Here is a 19,665-nt window from a genome sequence, read left to right as displayed (position 1 = left end):
ATTGCTGACTACGTCCCCATGGCATAATTTAACATATTCAATCTCAATTCCCTGATATCTGATCTTTATTATGTAAAATATTTTCATAGTTTCAAAGTCAAAACCATAAAACAGTGTACATTAGGAGAAACCTAACTTCCATCCTTGTCTCCTCCCCTTCCCCCTCTAGATAATATTTTATTAGTTTTATTAGTTTTCCCATTATCTTGCCTTTTGAAAAAACATAACCAAATTACGTGCATGTGTGTGTGTGTGTGTGTGTGTGTGTGTACCATGCTTAACCACTGCGCCAGCAGGGAAGTCCCTCCAGATGGATCTTACGTTTCTTTTTTTTCCTTCGTTCTTTTTTTTTTTTTTTTTTTTTTTTGGCTGCGTTGTGTCTTAGTTGCCACACATGGGATCTTTCCTTGTGGAGCGTAGGCTCAGTAGCTGTGACCAGCGGGCTCAGTTGCTCCGAGCCATGTGGGCTCTTAGTTCCCCGACAAGGATCGAACCCGCGTCCTCTGCATTGGAAGGCGGATTCTTAACCACGGTGCCACCAGGGAAGTCTCTCTTTTTATGTTTCTGCTTAGATATTTAACTAAGGATACAGATTTAATCATGTTTCCCCCCTGCTCCTTGTGACTTCAGTTTCAGCCACACTATTAAGTGTTATTCAAAGCAAACAGAAAATTAGAGCTATGTTTTGAATAGGTAATTCATGGTATCTGGGCACTTTAATTTCTGGACTATCCCTAGACTAGATACACACAGAAGAGTCAGGAAATAGAGAGTCCCCTATTCGCATGATACTATCTTCAAGAAGCAATTCATATCCATGCACTACACTTTAAAATATGTATAATAATTAATCTATGACTTAAATCACATACTTAATTATAATTTAAAGTGTTCAGTTTTCTCTGGAATTCAATAAGCTGGCTGATTTTAATGTAACAGATCCATGTACTATAGAAAAAAAAAGTAAAACACTTCACATTTGTGAGGCTGAAAAATGTGGAAACTAAAGATGGCATGCTCTTACCAGGATAGGATTCCTACAAAGCTCTGTACAGGGGACCTGTGCAGCAAGGGCGTCACATTGCCAAGGTGGCTCAAAAACGCTGTGGTTTCACTCAGTCGGCCAACTCTAAATATCTGCAAGATGTCCACTGGACTCTCACTGTAAGAATTAGAAGAAAACCTTGAGATTACATAATTGAAAACAAAATAAAACATTGTTATTAGCAGAAAACCCAAAACAACCCAAATGTCTATTATTAGAGAACTGATTCAATGAATCACAATGCAACATTTCTTGGAAATACTATGCAGCCATTAAAAAATCACACTCTTAAAAATAAATAAGGGGGGCTTCCCTGGTGGCGCAGTGGTTAAGAATCTGCTTGCCAATGCAGGGGACACGAGTTTGAGCCCTGGCCCAGGAACATCCCACATGCCGCGGAGCAACTAAGCCCGTGCTCCACAACCACTGAGCCTGAGCTCTAGAGCCCACAAGCCACAACCACTAAGCCCATGTGCCACAACTACTGAAGCCTGCACGCCTGGAGCCCGCCCTCCACAACAAGAGAAGCTACTACAATGTGAAGCCCGTGCACTGCAATGAAGAGTAGCCCCCGCTCACTGCAACTAGAGAAAGCCCACACGCAGCAACAAAGACCCAACACAGCCAAAAATAAATAAATAAATAAATAAATAATATTTTAAAAAAATTTAAAATAAATAAATAAGGGTATAAAGCAAAACTTGTAGCAAAAAATAAGTGTTAGAAGTAGGTTATAAGGACTTCCCTGGTGGCGTAGTGGTTAAGAATCCGCCTGCCAATGCAGGGGACGTGGGTTCGAGCCCTGGTCCAGGCCGATCCCACATGCCGCAGAACAACTAAGCCTGTGTGCCACAAGTACTGACCCTGCGCTCTAGAGGCCGCGAGCCACAACTACTGAGCCCACATGCCACAACTACTGCAGTCTGCATGCCTAGAGCCTGTGTTCCGCAACAAAGAGAAGCCATTGCAGTGAGAAGCCTGCGCACCACAACGAAGAGTAGCCCCCGATCGCCGCAACTGGAGAAAGCCCACGTGCAGCAACAAAGACCCAACGCAGCCAAAAAATTAATTAATTAATTAAAGAAAAAGTACATTATAAAACATTAAGCAAAATATGATCCCATATTTTATCGAATATATAATATATAGAACATACTAACTGAATAAGTTCATTCATTCAACACTCATGCATTTATTTAACAAATACACCCCGTGCCTAGTACTCTACCAGCACTGGCAATAAGATAACACGGCCTCTGCCTCATGGAGCTTATGATGAGAGAGACAGAAGTCAAGGTGACAAACACCTGATCTTCTGTGCTGCTCAGCAAGCCAGCCAGGTTCAGAGAGACGGTGGCCAAGAAAGGCTTTGCTTTGGAGGTGACATTTATTGGACATGGCCAAATACGTGTGCTAAGATCTAACTGGTTGTTTGGGGAAAGTTAACTGGATGGGCAGGATGGAAGGAACATCAGGAAGGCTGCTGCTGCAGGGACGTGGTCTCTGCTCAAGGCAAGAAGCCAAGGGTAAACGGCTTTTGGAGGCAGAGCTGACAGAACGGGGATGTGCGGACGAGGGAGAGAGAATCGACGATGGCTCGGGGTGACTAAGATGGGGAGTGTGGGGACAGACCAGGGGGCTGCCGAGGGACCGGGCTTTGGGGGCTGGCTGGTTACTGGAACGTGCTGAGCAAATCGGCAGATGTTACTAACCACAACTTTTATTTCAGACAGTTGGGTTCCCAGCACCCTCTGGGTGCAGAGAAGCATCAGTGATACAACTGGGAAAACGTTCTATACCAAAATGCTAACAGTGGTTATATTATCTCTGCGTTATCGCTGGGTGGTGAGATTTTGGGCGATCTTTAATTTTCTTCATGTTTTCACATACTTTCTAAGCTTTTAGAGAAGAACGTGAATTTTATAACTAGAAAACAATTAATATGAAAAAGTCATTATTCGTGAAATGAAATGGAGAGAATCTACTTTTTCACAGCAGCAGAATCTCTCCCTAGGGAGAGGCCCACTTTTGATGTATGAATTCTTTACTACCTGGGGATGGGGTGGTTTGAGATCGCCAAGGGCTTGCTGTAGTTACATTAGATGGTTGCTGCTCCCTCCAAGGCTTGAAAATGCAGCTGCTCCTTCCCTTTGACTCCTTGGAAAAAGCTGGTGACTCCCCTCCTGATTCTACTGTCCTCAGATACCTAGGGGAGGCTCAAAGCCAAATCAAGCTAAAACAGTCTTGAGAAAGAAGAACAGAGCTGGAGGGATCATGCTCCCTGACTTCAGACTATACTAGAAAGCTACAGTAATCAAGACAGTATGGTACTGGCACAGAAACAGACACATAAATCAATAGAACAGGACACAGAGCCCAGAAATAAACCCACACACTTTGGTCAATTAATCTATGACAAAGGAGGCAAGAATATACCATGGTAAAGGCCATATATGACAAACCCACAGCAAGCATCATACTCAATGGTAAAAAACTGAAAGCATTTCCACTAAGATCAGGAACAAGACAAGGATGTCCACTCTCACCACTCTTATTCAACATAGTTTTGGAAGTCCAAGACACAGCAATCAGAGAAGAAAGAGAAATAAAAGGAATATAAATTGGAAAAGAAGAAGTAAAACTGTCACTGTTTGTGGATAACATGATACTATACACAGAAAATCCTAAAGATGCCACCAGAAACTACTAGAACTAATCAATGAATTTGGGTCAGGTTGCAGGATATAAAATTAATGCACAGAAATCTCTGGCATTCCTATACAACAACAACGAAAAATCAGAAGGAGAAATTAAGGAAACACTCCCATTTACCATTGCAACAAAAAGAATAAAATACCTAGGAATAACTCTGCCTGAGGAGACAAAAGACTTGTACTTGGAAAACTATAAAACACTGATGAAAGAAATCAAAGATGACATAAACAGATGGAGAAATATACCATGTTCTTGGATTGGAAGAATCAATATTGTGAAAATGACTATACTACCCAAAGCAATCTATAGATTCAATGCAATCCCTATGAAACTACCAATGGCATTCTTCACAGAATTAGAACAAAAAATTTTACAATTTGTATGGAAACAAAAAAGACCCCAAATAGCCAAAGCAATCTTGAGAAAGAAAAACGGAGCTGGAGGAATCAGGCTTCCCGACTTCAAACTATACCACAAAGCTACAGTAATCAAGACAGTTAGGGTATTGGCACAAAAACAGAAATATAGATCAATGGAACAGGATAGAAAGCCCAGAGATAAACCCATGCACATATGGTCACCTTATCTTTGATAAAGGAGGCAAGAATATACAATGGAGAAAAAACAGCCTCGTCAATAAGTGGTGCTGGGGGCTTCCCTGGTGGCGCAGTGGTTGAGAGTCCGCCTGCCGATGCAGGGGACACGGGTTCGTGCCCCGGTCCGGGAAGATCCCACCTGCTGCGGAGCGGCTTGGCCCGTGCGCCATGGCCGCCGAGCCTGAGCGTCTGGAGCCTGTGCTCCGCAACGGGAGAGGCCACAGCCGTGAGAGGCCCGCGTACCGCAAAAAAAAAAAAAAAAAAGTACCAAGCTGTTTACTAGTGTCTAAACCATTTCGCATTCTCCTTAGCAGTGTATGAGAGTTCCAAATGCTCTGCATCTTTGCCCAAACTTGCTATTATCAGGATTTTTTTGTTTTCTTATTTTAGCCATTCTGATAGGAGCGTAATGGTATCTTATCGTGGTTTGGATTTACATTTCCCTAATTACTAATAATGTTGAGCATCTTTTCAGGTGTTTATTTTTCATTCATATACCTTCTTTTGCAAATTATGTGTTCAGATCTTTTGTCTATAATTTTATCTGGTTGTTTTTCTCTTTACTGATTTGTAGGAGTTATTTATATATTCTAAAAACAAATTTTATACCAGACACATATTTTGCAATTATTTCCTCCACAGCTAAGGCACGTAGCTCTGTTTTCTGGATAGTGTCTTTTATAAAGCAATTAAAAAAAAAAAAAGGAAATGAGGCATTGTTAGAGACAGGACACGGTCTAAACGAAAGTAGCCCCCTTGGCAAGGAGAAAGGCGGGGATGCTGGCACGTCATGCAAACCAAGGTAATGGCAGGCCGGGAGGGGCTCCTGCATAGGCGAATGCCTCCGTCATCCCAGCCGTCCTGATGGGGTGTTTGTCGTCCCGAAATCCTGCCCCCGCCTTGACCTTGGAGAATGTGGAGGGTTTGCTCGGCATAACCCTCCTGCGCTAGCTGCAGGGCACACACCACGTCCAAGTCACTTCATTCAGGAAGGTAAAATTTAACATAATTTTGGGAGATTTCCACCAAAATGGTTTAACAAAGGAGAAGGGCCAGCTCAAAAAGCCTCTTGTACAGAAAAGCTCTGTCCATCTGGTCAGGGAGGGTTACTCCCTTCGAGGAAACAGACTCACGGTCGCGCACGAGGTGAGTGAGGGAGGCCAGAAGGGACGGCTTCCTTTCCAATGAAGAAAAAACTAACACATCCTATCATGGTTTCCAACTTGATTTTTACTTACTTTTTACCCACACAACTAAATTCTCCACAAAATATGGTATACATTTTTAGGTAAAAGGTTAACAAAAGCCTTTCTCCTTCTTGGACACATTTGACCTTGGGTTAACTTTTTATATGTTTTCATGGAATCTGGATAAGAGTGGATGCCAGATATAACATTAGGCAAAACTCCTTGGGTATCAGAGACCTCTCCTTAATAACCTGTCCCGGGACTGGAGGTCAGTGAGTGAATGCAGACAGCGGGCGGCAAGCCCGAGCCCTGGGCCCAGGGCCCTGCATAACTGCCCTTCCCTGGGCTGCATCACAGGAGGTCTGGGCCCCTGGATAGATGTGAATCTCCTTCCTCAAACCAGAGCTGACACCTCGAGTGGGGCAAAGTGAGGAGCTCCCAGAGCCTGAGGGAACTGCTCTGTGGACGCTGCCGAGGAGCCCTGTGCCCTCCGGAAGTCTGAGTTTCTGGACAGAAGACACTCTGCCATGGGCTGCAGATTTTACTGGAACTTTAGGTATCGGCTCTGGGTTTGTTTTTGTTCCATTATTGTTTTAGGTTGGAACCATGCCCTTGACCTGACACAGACCTAGCGGAGGTCGTGGCCTCTGTGCAGCCCTCCTTGCTGTCCCTGAGCCCAGGGCACTTCGCGTACATTTCAGGATCAGTTGAGTCATGGGGGGTGGGATCACGATGTGTTGTCCCTCCCAGGTGGCAGTTTCCGAGGGGCGGGGTATGAAGTCTTTTCATCTTTGGGCCTGGCCTCTAGTTGGCTGCTTGCTACACAGCAGGTGCTTAGTGAAGTGTGTGAAGGGATCTCTGTGAGGTGTGGACATTAGGAAAGTTTCCATAAGTGACTCAGAACAGGAGCAGGAATCTGCACCCCAGGGATTGTTTTCCTTTGCTGAGAAATTAGCTATGAGCAAGGTGGATAAACACATAGGAGTCAACATGAAGACTGTACCTCGATGCCGTTGGCTGGGAGGAAGTGTGCGGATATAAGAAAGCTGTGGTCCCCGGGGTCCTTGGGGCTCTGGGGGCACCTCAGCTCCACCATGGCCGTCTCCTTACCTCCCTCTGTCCCTACCTGGAAAACAGGTTGTTGTTTCATAAGCTGCATTCATTAAATAACAAACCATACACGCCATTTTAAAATGTTGATTATAAAACTGATACATGTTCATTTGCAGATATAATTTAGAAAATATAGAAAGTAAATAGAAAAAATAAAAATCATCTGAAGTCCTACTACAGATATATAATCACTAGTACTATTTTGTTATATTTCCTTCCAGTATTTTTGCTATAGGTACACCTGTATATGTTTAAACTGTACCACTTTTCATATTTTCTTAATCACAGAAGAAATGTTATTTTCAAGTAACATTTTATTAAAATATCTAAAAGATACAAATGGAACATCATTTTGAATGCTGGTGTTATTTTGCATTTGTATGACGTCGCAGGAAAAGTTTTTTGTTTTTCTTTCTAATGAAAAATAATGGAAATTCAACATAGTATAAATACTTGGTGTCAAAGTAGACTTGGTGTCTACTCTTAAAATACAAGAAACTGTTAATAACAGGGAGGAGTACCTTTATTTTTTAATGTCATATTAAGATTTTATACTGTTTACATTTTTATTATAAGCATGCATTTCTTTTACAATAAGCTAAAAATTAAACATTAAATTTTAAATGTAAAAATTTTCTTGACTATTAAAAATCAACTCATATACTAAGGAATATTTATTCAGGATATGCACAATTTTTCAAACAACAAAAAAATTATCAAACAGGAAAAATAATTAGAACAGAACTTTCAAACAGTTCTGTTCCTCCAAATAGAAATCAGATTCTTACTTTTACCAAGGTGTTATATTTTGCAACTTCAAAATCTTGAGGAAAATGAGGAATTCCAACATTCTCTGTATAAAACCTGAAATTTGTATAATAAAATTTTAACATTAAAAAACTTTTAAACAGAATTTCCATAAAATTCTTCTTGTAGATCTCCTAATTCTATACAAAATACATTATAAGTCCCTAATGCCTCCTTAGATATTCGAAAGATGGTTAAAAGGTCTTGTGGAATGAACTGGATTTCTCCTTCACATAATTCTAGAGCTCTGATTCTATAGCGAGGCTGCAGTGGATGGCAGCGGTGATGTGAAGCAGAAGCAGAGGCCCCTCCCAGAGGCGGGAGGCCTGTGTTCACTCTGGGGTCTGACCCTTAGAAGCCGGTCACTCCAGACAGACCCACACCTCTCTGGACTACAGTCAGCTCCGCTTTAAAATAAATAAACGGGGCTTCCCTGGTGGCGCAGTGGTTGAGAGTCCGCCTGCCAATGCGGGGGACACGGGTTCGTGCCCCGGTCCGGGAAGATCCCACATGCCGCGGGGCGGCTGGGCCCGTGAGCCATGGCCGCTGAGCCTGCGCGTCCGGAGCCTGTGCTCCGCAACGGGAGAGGCCACAGCAGTGAGAGGCCTGCATACCGCAAGTAAATAAATAAATAAACAAACGAATTAACTAACTAATTATTTAATTAAAGGTGTCAGACTTATAATTTGTACTTTTAATTTTGATATTTGTTCTCTCCTTTAACACGAAGATTAACAAAGTAAGATCAAATGTGATGTCTAATTGATATTGCAGTTTGGGGTACGTATGCTTTAAGAAGCCATGTAGAACTTTAGACTCATATACTGCATTTCTTTCGCATTAATATTTATTAACTTCATAGGTATTGATTGTCTTTTACACTCAAATTGATTCAAAATTATCAGTGTGTAGATGGGAATGATGATAGATACTGTGAAAGATATTAGACTATGCTATGTAGGTTAATCTAACTTGCTCTCAATGCCCAACAGTGAAAAAAAAAAAAAAAAAACTCTGTAATGAATCTTTCACCGTTTTCAGAACAGTCTGTGTCATGTGCCCGGCCTGTGCTGGACATGGCAGGCTGAAGCCAGCATGGCTGCTCAGACCCACCTCTGGATCTAGATTTGTCCTGGGTGAGTTCTTAAGTCCTCTGAACTGGTCTTTTTTTTTTACATCTTTATTGGAGTATAATTGCTTTACCATGGTGTGTTAGCTTCTGCTTCATAACAAAGCGAATCAGCTATACATATACATATGTCCCCATATCTCCTCCCTCTTGCGTCTCCCTCCCACCCTCCCTATCCCACCCCTCTAGGTGGTCACAAAGCACCGAGCTGATCTCCCTGTGCTATGCGGCTGCTTCCCACTAGCTATCTATTTTACATTTGGTAGTGTATATACGTCCATGCCACTCTCTCACTTCGTCCCAGCTTACCCTTCCCCCTCCCCGTGTCCTCAAGTCCATTCTCTACGTCTGCATCTTTTCTTTTTTAGATTCCATATATATGTGTTAGCATATGGTATTTGTTTTTCTTTCTGACTTACTTCACTCTGTATGACAGTCTCTAGGTCCATCCACCTCACTGCAAATAACTCAATTTCGTTTTTTTTATGGATGAGTAATATTCCATTGTATATATATGCCACATCTTCTTTATCCATTCACCTGTTGATGGACACTTAAGTTGCTTCCATGTCCTGGCTATTGTAGAGCTGCAATGAACATTGTGGTACATGACTCTTTGAATTGTGCTTTTCTCAGGGTATATGCCCAGTAGTGGGATTGCTGGGTCGTATGCCAGTTCTATTTTTAGTTTTTTAAGGAAACTCCATACTGTTCTCTATAGTGACTGTATCAATTTACATTCCCACCAACAGTGCAAGAGGGTTCCCTTTTCTCCACACCCTCTCCAGCATTTATTGTTTGTAGATTTTTTGATGATGGCCATTCTGACTGGTGTGAGGTCATTGTACTATACCTCATTGTAGTTTTGATTTGCATTTCTGTAATGATTAGTGATGTTGAGCATCCTTTTATGTGTTTGTTGGCAATCTGTATATCTTCTTTGGAGAAATGTATAATTAGGTCTTCTGCCCATTTTTGGATTGGGTTGTTTGTTTTTTTGATATTGAGCTGCATGAGCTGCTTGTAAATTTTGGAGATTAATCCTTTGCCATTTGCTTCATTTGCAAATATTTTCTCCCATTCTGAGGGTTGTCTTTTCGTCTTGTTTATGGTTTCCTCTGCTGTGCAAAGCTTTTAAGTTTCACTAGGTCCCATTTGTTTATTTTTGGTTTTATTTCCATTTCTCTAGAAGGTGGGTCAAAAAGGATCTTGCTGTGATTTATGTCATAGAGTGTTCTGCCTATGTTTTCCTCTAAGAGTTTTATAGTGTCTGGCCTTATATCTAGGTCTTTAATCCATTTTGAGTTTATTTTTGTGTATGGTGTTAGGGAGTGTTCTAATTTCATTCTTTTACATGTAGCTGTCCAGTTTTCCCAGCACCACTTATTGAAGTGGCTGTCTTTTCTCCATTGTATATTCTTGCCTCCTTTATCAAAGATAAGGTGACCATATGTGTGTGGATTTATCTCTGGGCTTTCTATCCTGTTCCATTGATCTATATTCCTGTTTTTGTGCCAGTACCATACTGCCTTGATTACTGTAGCTTTGTATTATAGTCTGAAGTCTGGGAGCCTGATTCCTCCAGCTCTGTTTTTCTTTCTCAAGATTGCTTTGGTTATTTGGGGACTTTTGTGTTTCCATACAAATTGTGCAATTATTTTGTTCTAGTTCTGTGAAAAATGCCATTGGTAGTTTGATACGGATTGCATTGAATCTGTAGATTGCTTTGGGTAGTATAGTCATTTTCACAATGTTGATTCTTCCAATCCAAGAACATGGTATAGCTCTCCATCTGTTTCTTTCATCAGTGTCTTACAGTTTTCTGCATATAGAAATTTTGTCTCCTTAGGTAGGTTTATTCCTAGGTATTTTATTCTTTTTGTTGCAGTGGTAAATGGGAGTGTTTCCTTAATTTCTCTTTCAGATTTTTCATTATTAGTGTATAAGAATGGAAGAGATTTCTGTGCATTAATTTTGTATCCTGCTACTTTACCAAATTCGTTGATAAGCTCTAGTAGTTTTTTGGTAGCATGTTTAGGATTCTCTATGTATAGTATGTCATCTGCAAACAGTGACAGCTTTACTTCTTTTCCGATTTCGATTCTTTTTATTTCTTTTTCTTCTCTGATCGCTGTGGCTAAAACTTCCAAAACTATGTTGAATAATAGTGGTGAGAGTGGACAACCTTGTCTTGCTCCTGCTCAGTGGCTCCCAGAAGCAGGCTTAAATTAAGCCCCTTTAGAATACTGTATGGCAGGCCATTGCAGGTGTGTGCCCAGGCAGGAGCATCTATGATGCTAAAGAGCTAGCAGTGGCCAATCACATTAAAACTTTGGGCGCTTATACTATTCATGAGTTTACCTCCAACAGGTCTGTCCATCCAACCGAAGTAGATGGGAATTCCATTGGAGAAGGGGCAATCAATTTGTTTAATTTTGTCCAGAGAAATACAGGAATCTAGCATATGTACTGTGAAGTGGAGCCAAAACCCCACGTTCAGTTACAAATTAGACAACAAGTGCTAAGTTTCATCGGGTTCAAACAACTGTGGGTAAAAAGGACTGACTAAAGATTCTAAGGAATATTCATCACCTCCATTCAGCAGAATGGTATTAGCTTCTTTTCCACAAGATTGTGGAATGGACATTGACACTGGGGGACTGTAATAGGAAAGAACCTTCTGTATTCTATTACAAGTGAATCACTAAAGGGATGTTGCCTGTAAGCTTAAGTTATACACAACGGCCCATCTCTGGGAACCCTGCCTGCCAGGTGATGAGCATTAAGCTAAAATACCTTTGTTTAGCTCACAAACCTCCTGACCAGGCTCACCTGTGAATGACTGACTGCAGGGTGGAAGAAATTAACTCATCCCCTCCAGAGGCTCATGGGAACCAGGAGATGTTTGACTTTACTGCTCTTTGAGTATAAAAGGAGCCTGAATTCTAACTCAGGCAAGATGGTTCTTTAGGGGCACAAGCTCACCATCTTCTCTGTCTGCTGGCTTTCCGAATACAGTCGTTAGTCCTTGTCCCAAGTACTGCTCTCTCGGATTATTGGCCTCTCCTGCGGCGCAAGCAATACAAGCTTGGACTTGGTAACAGTAGTTTGTTTCTTACATTGTACCGGTTGTTGGAAATAGCACTTCATTTGATTTCTTTAAATATTTATTTAAACAGACACAAAGCCTGGGTGTGTACACAATGGTAACTTGCAGTGTCTGCATCTGCAATGGCAATTAAGAAAACGGTTTTCGAGTTTTGCACTTTAGTGTTCAAAACAGAACTAGGTTTATTTTAATAAAAAATAAACAAAATAAAATTAGGCTTTATTACCTAATGGGCAAAGAGCCAACTACGCATTAGGCAGAAAAGACGAGCGATAGCTACTTTAGGAGTGACTTCATCACAAGGTTACTTTTGACTCATCAGAGAGTGTGGCCGACTGTCCTTTTTTCGTTTACTTGGTCACTCGTGGCAAAGAAGACAAAAACAAAAAACAAAAGACACGCGGAACTAGACAGACGCCCCCGCCCCAACCGCGAGGGCGCCAGCCGAAGTTTTGAAAGGCAGGGGAGGGGCTCGGTCTGTCCCGGAAGTTCTCTCCGGGAACTGTTTCCCCCCGCCTCTCCGCCCGCCACCACCACCCCTTGCCCCCCGCTCCCGGGCGGAAGACGCCGGGCCGTGAGCGCCTAGTAACGTGGAACGCTGGGTCGCCGGGAGTGGTAGTTTGCGTGAGTCCGGCTGCGTGCTCTTGCAAGCGCAGAGGGGCAGGTAGGAACTACATTTCCCAGGAGCCCTGGGGCCTGGGCGGAGCCGGGCTGGCCGCGGAGGCTGTGGCGGGTGGTTTGTAAGGGTAGCGGCGGCGGCGACGACGGCTCGGGCGCTGGCGTGAGTGGACTGAGAGGCCGGGGCCGAGGAGCGGGACTTCGTGGCGGGGGTGGGGTGGGGTGGGGGTGGGGAGGACCGCAGGAGCTGGTGTGTTCGTCGCCGTGCGTCCACGAGGGACGGCGGGGCGCGCGGGGAGCGGCGCCGGGCGGCGAGGGGAGCTCTGGGTCAGTGTCGGGCCTGCTAGCGCTGTTCCGCGGCGGCTTCTCGCGGGCTCCCGCCGCTTGTGGTCTCGGCTGCACTCTGAGCTGCTGCGCGGAGGCGCGGGGCCGCAGCTGCGCGAGGAGCGCGTCGGTGCGTCACCTTCCTGCTGGTCTGGGCCGGTCTCCCTGCCGGCAGGTGCGGTCTTGCAAAGCTTCGGGTTTGAAAGCTTTGCTGTGGGTTGGTGGCTTTCAAGGACGTGTACTTTGGGAGACCGGTAAGTCACCTTTCTAAGCGACCAGTTACTTCTCAAGGCCTGAGGGAGGCTTTGAATTGTTTGCGTCTACCTTTTCCTCCTCGCGAGGTAGAGAATTTATCCCCCCCGGCCCGCTGCTTTAAATAATGTTTACGTGGTAGTCTTTGGAGGTTTCAAGGCTGTCCGTTCGTTTCAAACAGATTTTGATATCAGGAAGATCTGAGTCCACCTCCTAATAATCCATTCTGGGCATTTTGCTGTATATGCTCCCTTTACCAAGGCCTTAGCATCAATACTAAGTAACAGGTTAAGGTGGAATTGTATTTCTGTGCGTCATGCCGACAGTAAATATACCTCTAGGATCATAGTGATGAAGCTGAAATGAAGCAGGGGAGGTTTCTTTTTTACGTGGGCGAGATATGTGTTACCGAAAGTGAGTTCCGGATGCTCCTGCGCAAAAGCCAGTGAAGAGGCAAGGCTGGTGGAAAGGAAAGTTTGCTTTCTTTTGGGTGCCGGGAGCGGGGAGGGCGACTCCTGTCCAAAGGCCGACTCCCCTCCCCTGCCCTCCGCGGCCACAGTCGACAGTCGTGGGTCAAGAGCTGTTATAGGCGGCGGGAGGAGCCCACGTGGAAGCAACGCAGGCAGCTCGGACAGGCATCTTGAAGCTGGTCATGCGGTGCTCTGGCCAGCGTCATCTTGACTGTTTTAAGTAGTTAACCTTAGGTTCCAAAGTCGGTTTGTTCCCATTTTCTTGAGGCCAGTTTTTAGAATCGCGGCAGCTTATGTCATGGCTACAGTTAATGTAGTTCACTTCTCCCACCTGATGGGGGTTTCATTATCTACAGGACAGCCCACCGGAGAGGGCTCCCGATATTAGCTACAGCCCTTGAGAAGGAGCTAAAGTGCCTTGCCTTTGCTTAATGACTAAACTGTTATTGTTTTGTCCTGTTTGACTGCTTTTCTTTGCTTCTGCATTTTCTCACTTCTCTGGTTAAATTTATTCTTTGGTTTTTCCACAGACAAAAAGGCAGGCTGAGGACATGGGGGGCAGGGACCATAGGGTCCTGCTCTGTTTTACATGCAGACGTCTGAGTGCTGCATCACATCGGTGCTTGCGCTTGCCAGTCTAGTAGGGAACTTTGCTAGTTTTTTTTGTTTTAATTAGAGTATAGTTAATTTACAATGTTGTGTTTCAAGTGTATAGCAAAGTGATTCAATTATACATACATACATATTCTTTTTCAGGTTGTTTTCCTTTATAGGTTATTACAAGATATTGAGTAGAGTTCCCTGTGCTGTACAGCAGATCCTTGTTGTTTACCTGTTTTATGTTTAGTAGCGTGTGTCTGTTAATCCTAAACTTCTGATTTATGCCTCCCACCCCCACCCCCTGCCAATCTACTTTGGTAACCGTAAGTGTTTTCTGTGTCTGTTTCTGTTTTGTAAATGAGTTCATTTGTATCTTTTTTTTTTTTTAGATTCCACATATAAGTTATATCATATGATACGTGTCTTTCTCTGTCTGACTTCACTTAATGTGGTCATCTCTAGGTCCATCCATGTTGCCGCAAATGGCAATTTTCCATTATTTTTTATGGCTCCTACTCCATTGTATATATGTACCACATCTTCCTTATTCATCTGTCAGTGGACATTTAGGTTGCGTCCATGTCTTGGCTACTGTAAATTGTGCTGCTATGAACATTGGGGTGCATGTATCTTCTAGAATTAGGGTTTTCTGTAGATATATGACCAGGAGTGGGATTGCTGGATCATATGGTAGTTCTGTTAGTTTTTTAAGGAGCTTCCTTACTGTTCTACATAGTGGCTGCACTAACTTACATTCCCACCAACAGTGTAGGAGTGTTCCCTTTTCACACCTTCTTCAGCATTCATTATTTGTAGACTTTTTAGTGATGCCATTCTGACTGGTGTGAGGTGATACCTCATTGTGGTTTTGATTTGCATTTCCCTGATGATTACTGATGTTAAGCATCTTTTCATTTGCCTGTTGCCCATCTGTATGTCTTCTTTGGAGAAACGTCTATTTAGGTCTTCTGCTCATGTGTTGATTGGGTTGTTTGTTTTCTTGATGTTGAGCTGTATGATCTGTTTTTATATTTTGGAAATTAATATCTTGTTGGTTGCTTCGTTTGTAAATATTTTCTCCCATTCTGCAGGTTGTCTTTTTGTTTTGCTTATGGTTTCCTTTGCTGTGCAAAAGCTTTTAAGTTTTATTAGGTCCCATTTTGTTTTTTTGTTTTGATTTTATTTTCATTACTCAGGAGACGGATTGAAAAAATATTGCTACAATTTGTGTCAAAGAGTGTTCTGCCTGTGTTTTACTCTAGGAGTTTTGTAGTATCCTGTCTTACATTTAGGTCTTTAATCCATTTTGAATTTATTTTTGTATATGGCCTTACAGAATGTTCTAATCTCATTCTTTTACATGTAGCCGTCCAGTTTTCCCAGCGCCACTTATTGAAGAGACTGTCTTCTCTCTATTGTGTATTCTTGCCTCCTTTGTCATAGATTAATTGACCATAAGTGTGTGGGTTTATTTCTGGGCTTTCTATCCTGTTCCATTGATCTGTATGTCTGTTTTTGTGCCAGTGCCATACTGTCTTGATTACTGTAGCTTTGTAATATAGTCTGAAATCAGGGAGTGTGATTTCTCCAGTTCTGTTGTTTTTTTCTCAATATTCTTTTGGCTATTCGGGGTTTTTTGTGCTTCCATACAAATTAAAATTTTTTGCTCTAGTCCTGTGAAAAATGCCATTGGTAATTTGATAGGGATTGCATCGAATCTGTAGATTGCCTTGGGTAGTATGGTCATTTTAACAATATTGATTCTTTCAATCCAAGAACACAGTATAGCTTTGCATCTTTTTGTGTTGTCTTCATTTTCTTTCATCAGTGTTTTATAGTTTTTGGAGTACAGGTCTTTTGCCTCCTTAGGTAGGTTTATTCATAAGTATTTCATTTTTTTATGTGATGGCAAGTGGGGTTGTTTCCTTAATTTCTCCTTCTGACATTTCATTATAAGTGTATAGAAATGCAACAGATTTCTGTGTATTAATTTTGTGTTCAGCAAATTTACTGAATTCATTGATGAGCTCTAGTAGTTTTCTGGTAGTATCTTTACGATTTTCTGTGTATAGCATCATGTCATTTGCAAACAGTGACAGTTTTACTTCTTTTCCTATTTGGATTCCTTTTCTTTTTCTTCTCTGATTGCTGTGGTTATGACTTCCAAAACCATGTTGAATAAAAGTGGTGAGAGTGGGCATCCTTTTCTTGTTCCTGATCTTAGAAAAAATGCTTTTCACTATTGAGTATGATGTTAGCTATGGGTTTGTTATATATGGCCTTTGTTATGTTGAGGGATGTTCCCTTTATGCCCATTTCCTAAGAGTTTTTATCATAAATGAATGTTGAATTTTATCAAAAGTTTTTTTCTGCATCTACTGAGATGATCATAATGTTTTTATTCTTCAATTTGTTAATGTGTTGTATCACATTAATTGATTTGCAGATATTGAAAAATCCTTGCATCTCTGGGATAAATCCCACTTGATCATGGTGTATGATCCTTTTAATGTATTGTTGGAGTTGGTTTGCTAGAATTTTGTTGAGGATTTTTGCATCTGTGTTCATCAGTGATACTGACCTGTGATTTTCTTTTTTTTGTGATGTCTTTGTCTGGTTTTGGTATCCGGGTGATGGTGGCACATTTAAATAGAATGAGTTCAGACGTGTTCCTCCCTCTGCAATTTTTTGGAATAGTTTGAGAACAGTAGGCGTTAACTCTTCTCTCAGTGTTTGGTAGAATTAACCCGTAAAGTCATCTGGTTCTGGACTCTAGCTTGTTGGGAGTTTTTTAGTTACTCATTCAGTTTCAGTACTGGTAATTGGTCTGTTCATATTTTCTTTTTCTTTCTTTTTTTTTTTTTACATCTTTATTGGAGTATAATTGCTTTACAATGGTGTGCTAGTTTCTGCTTTATAACAAAGTGAATCAGTTATACATATGTTCCCATATCTCTTCCCTCTTGCATCTCCCTCCCTCCCACCCTCTCTATCCCACCCCTCTAGGTGGTCACAAAGCACCGAGCTGATCTCCCTGTGCTATGCGGCTGCTTTCCACTAGCTATTTTACGTTTCGTAGTGTACATATGTCCATGCCACTCTCTCGCTATGTCACAGCTTACCCTTTCCCCTCCCCATATCCTCAAGTCCATTCTCTAGTAGGTCTGTGTCTTTATTCCTGTCTTACCCCTAAGTTGTTCATGACATTTTTTTTTTCTTAAATTCCATATATATGTGTTTATATTTTCTACTTCTTCCCGGCTCAGTCTTGGGAGATTATTGTACCTTTCTAAGAATCTGTCCATTTCTTCTAGGTTGTCCATTTTATTGGCATATAGTTGCTCATAATAGTCTCATATGATCTTTTGTATTTCTGTAGTGTTGGTTGTAACTTCTCTTTCATTTTTTTTCTTTTTAAGGAACGTAATGCAATCTTTTGAAATTTTTTAAAAATAAATTTATTTATTTATTTATTTTTGGCTGCATTGCGTCTCCACTGCTGTACCTGGGCTTTCTCTAGTTGTGGCAAGTGGGGGCTACTCTTAATTGTGCACGGGCTTCTCATTGCACTGGCTTCTCTTGTTGCGGAGCACGGGCTCTAGGTGCACAGGTTTCGATAGTTGTGGCACATGGGCTCAGTAGTTGTGGCTCGCAGTCCCAGTAGTTGTGGCGCACTGGCCTAGTTGCTCCGTGGCATGTGGGATCCTCCCGGACCAGGGCCTGAACCCGTGTCCCCTGCACTGGCAGTCAGACTCTTTACCCACTGCGCCACCAGGGAAGTACCTCATTTCTGATTTTATCGATTTGGGCCCTCTCCCTCTTTTTCTTGATGAGTCTGGCCAGTGGTTTATCAATTTTGTTTATCCTTTCAGGGAACCAGCTTTTAGTTTCATTGATCTTTTCTGTTGTTTTTAAAAACCTTTTCTGGTTTTTGATGTTACAGAATGACCTTGTAGCTTGTCTTTGTTCTAAATTTGGATTTCATAAGTTTCCTGACGAGGTCGTTTAAATTCAGTCAGGGTTACTTGGTTGATTCTGATGAAGAGTTTTGCCTTTTTACATAGGTTTCCAACTCAGAAATAGTTAGAATTAGTTTGCTTACCACAGTTTAAAAAAATTATTCAGGAGTAAGAGATATCCAGTAAAGTGCCTTAATCTTTTTTTTTTTTTTGGCCACACCATGTGGCTTGCCAGATCTTAGTTCCCCAACCAGGGATCGAACCCTGGGCCCTTGGCAGCGAGAGTGCGGAGTCCTAACCACTGGACTGCCAGGGAATTCTCAGAGTGCCTTAATCTTAAGTGTACAGCCCAAACATATATACCAGTGTAGTCACCTCCCAGATACAGAACATCCCTAGCATCCTGAAGGCAGAAACCCCTTCCCAGGCGATACCAGCTTCCTAGACAGCCATGCTTCTGACTTCTGGACCTGGGAGTTTATTCTGCCTCTTCTCAAACTTCATACTAAGTGGAATCACACAGTATTCGTGTCAGACTTTTTTTTTTTTTTTTCGGTACGCGGGCCTCTCACTGTTGTGGCCTCTCCCGTTGCAGAGCACAGGCTCTGGATGTGCAGGCTCAGTGGCCATGGCTCATGGGCCCAGCCTTTCCAAGGCATGTGGGCTCCTCCCGGACCGGGGCATGAACCCGCGTCCCCTGCATCGGCAGGCGGACTCTCAACCACTGCGCCACCAGGGAAGCCCTCGTGTCAGACTTTGATTCCACTTTTCTCATCCATGTCGTTGCCTATAGCAACTGCCTATAGCAGTAGGTTTTTTTTTTTTTTTAAATGCCGTAGTAGCTGTGGTTGTCAACGTGTGATATCAGTGAGAAAACAAATCACGCTGCCATTTTTTTTGTTTTGTTTTGTTTTGTTTTATCCCCAGTTTTCTCCATTTCAGTTAATGGCAACTCTGTTCTTCGAGTTGTTTAGCCAGAGAATTTTCAGGAATGAAGGAGAGGATCCCAGGACACTCTGTAGGTTGTGGTAGACAATAAAGGAATAGTAGGTTATATAGTCTGATAATACGAGGTTCAAAATTGGGGATTTTGATGGTAGAGGAAGGGAGAATAATCCAGGTCTAAAAAAGAACAATAAAGAAGGTACGTATTCCAAGGGTATGGGCTCCATAGGAGGAGGTTTTCTCAGGAAGGTGAGAGAAGAGGTTAAGAATAATAGATTTTGCTTGTGACGCACAGTGAGTGTTTGGCATTGGGATGCTTGGGACACGGAGACAGGATAAGCACATGCGTGGAGATTAGCGTGGCACGGATGAAGGGCGCTGACATAAATAGATTCCCAAACATAAAGACGTGAACCCTGGAGGAGTCAAGGTGGATAGTGGTGATGGGCTGTAGGAACTGGTGGTTTTCGGGAGGAATGGGGCATTGCTGGGGGCTTCCTGCAGATGGGAGTTATGAAGTCTGGGTGACTGGGTCTTATTCTGCCCCTCATAGCTGCACCACATGCACTTCTTCCACCGGGTCCTTAGCTTTTCCTCTAAGTGAGGCCTTTCTGTGCACCCCGTCTAAACTTGCAGTCTCCTACCCCCACATGGCTTTTGTGTGTATTTTCCCCACTAGACTCTGAGTTATTAACTGCTGTCTACCCAGTGCCTACAGCAGTACTGGGCACAGAGTAAGAACACAGTAAATGTTAGTTGCTTATCTGTTGCACTAGTCACAGAGTTACACTAGGAA

General features: G+C 42.5%; 1 protein-coding gene across 4 annotated transcripts in view; it reads left to right on the top strand.

The window, feature by feature from the left end:
* Nucleotides 1–12,431: 12,431 nt before the first annotated feature.
* Nucleotides 12,432–19,665, top strand: part of CPAP (centrosome assembly and centriole elongation protein) — a 54,176-nt gene continuing 46,942 nt past the window's right edge. For 3 of the 4 annotated variants that reach the window (XM_079902706.1, XM_079902707.1, XM_079902704.1), the window contains exon 1: nt 12,739–12,897. The gene's annotated coding sequence lies outside the window, so the exon portion shown is untranslated. Of the gene's footprint in view, nt 12,483–12,738; nt 12,898–19,665 lie in introns of those variants that run through there. The other variant, XM_079902705.1, reaches the window with a different exon arrangement.

The sequence above is a fragment of the Stenella coeruleoalba genome (assembly GCF_951394435.1).
Source record: "Stenella coeruleoalba genome assembly, chromosome: 18".
NCBI lineage: Eukaryota > Metazoa > Chordata > Mammalia > Artiodactyla > Delphinidae > Stenella > Stenella coeruleoalba.
This window is presented reverse-complemented; position numbering and strand designations above follow the sequence as displayed.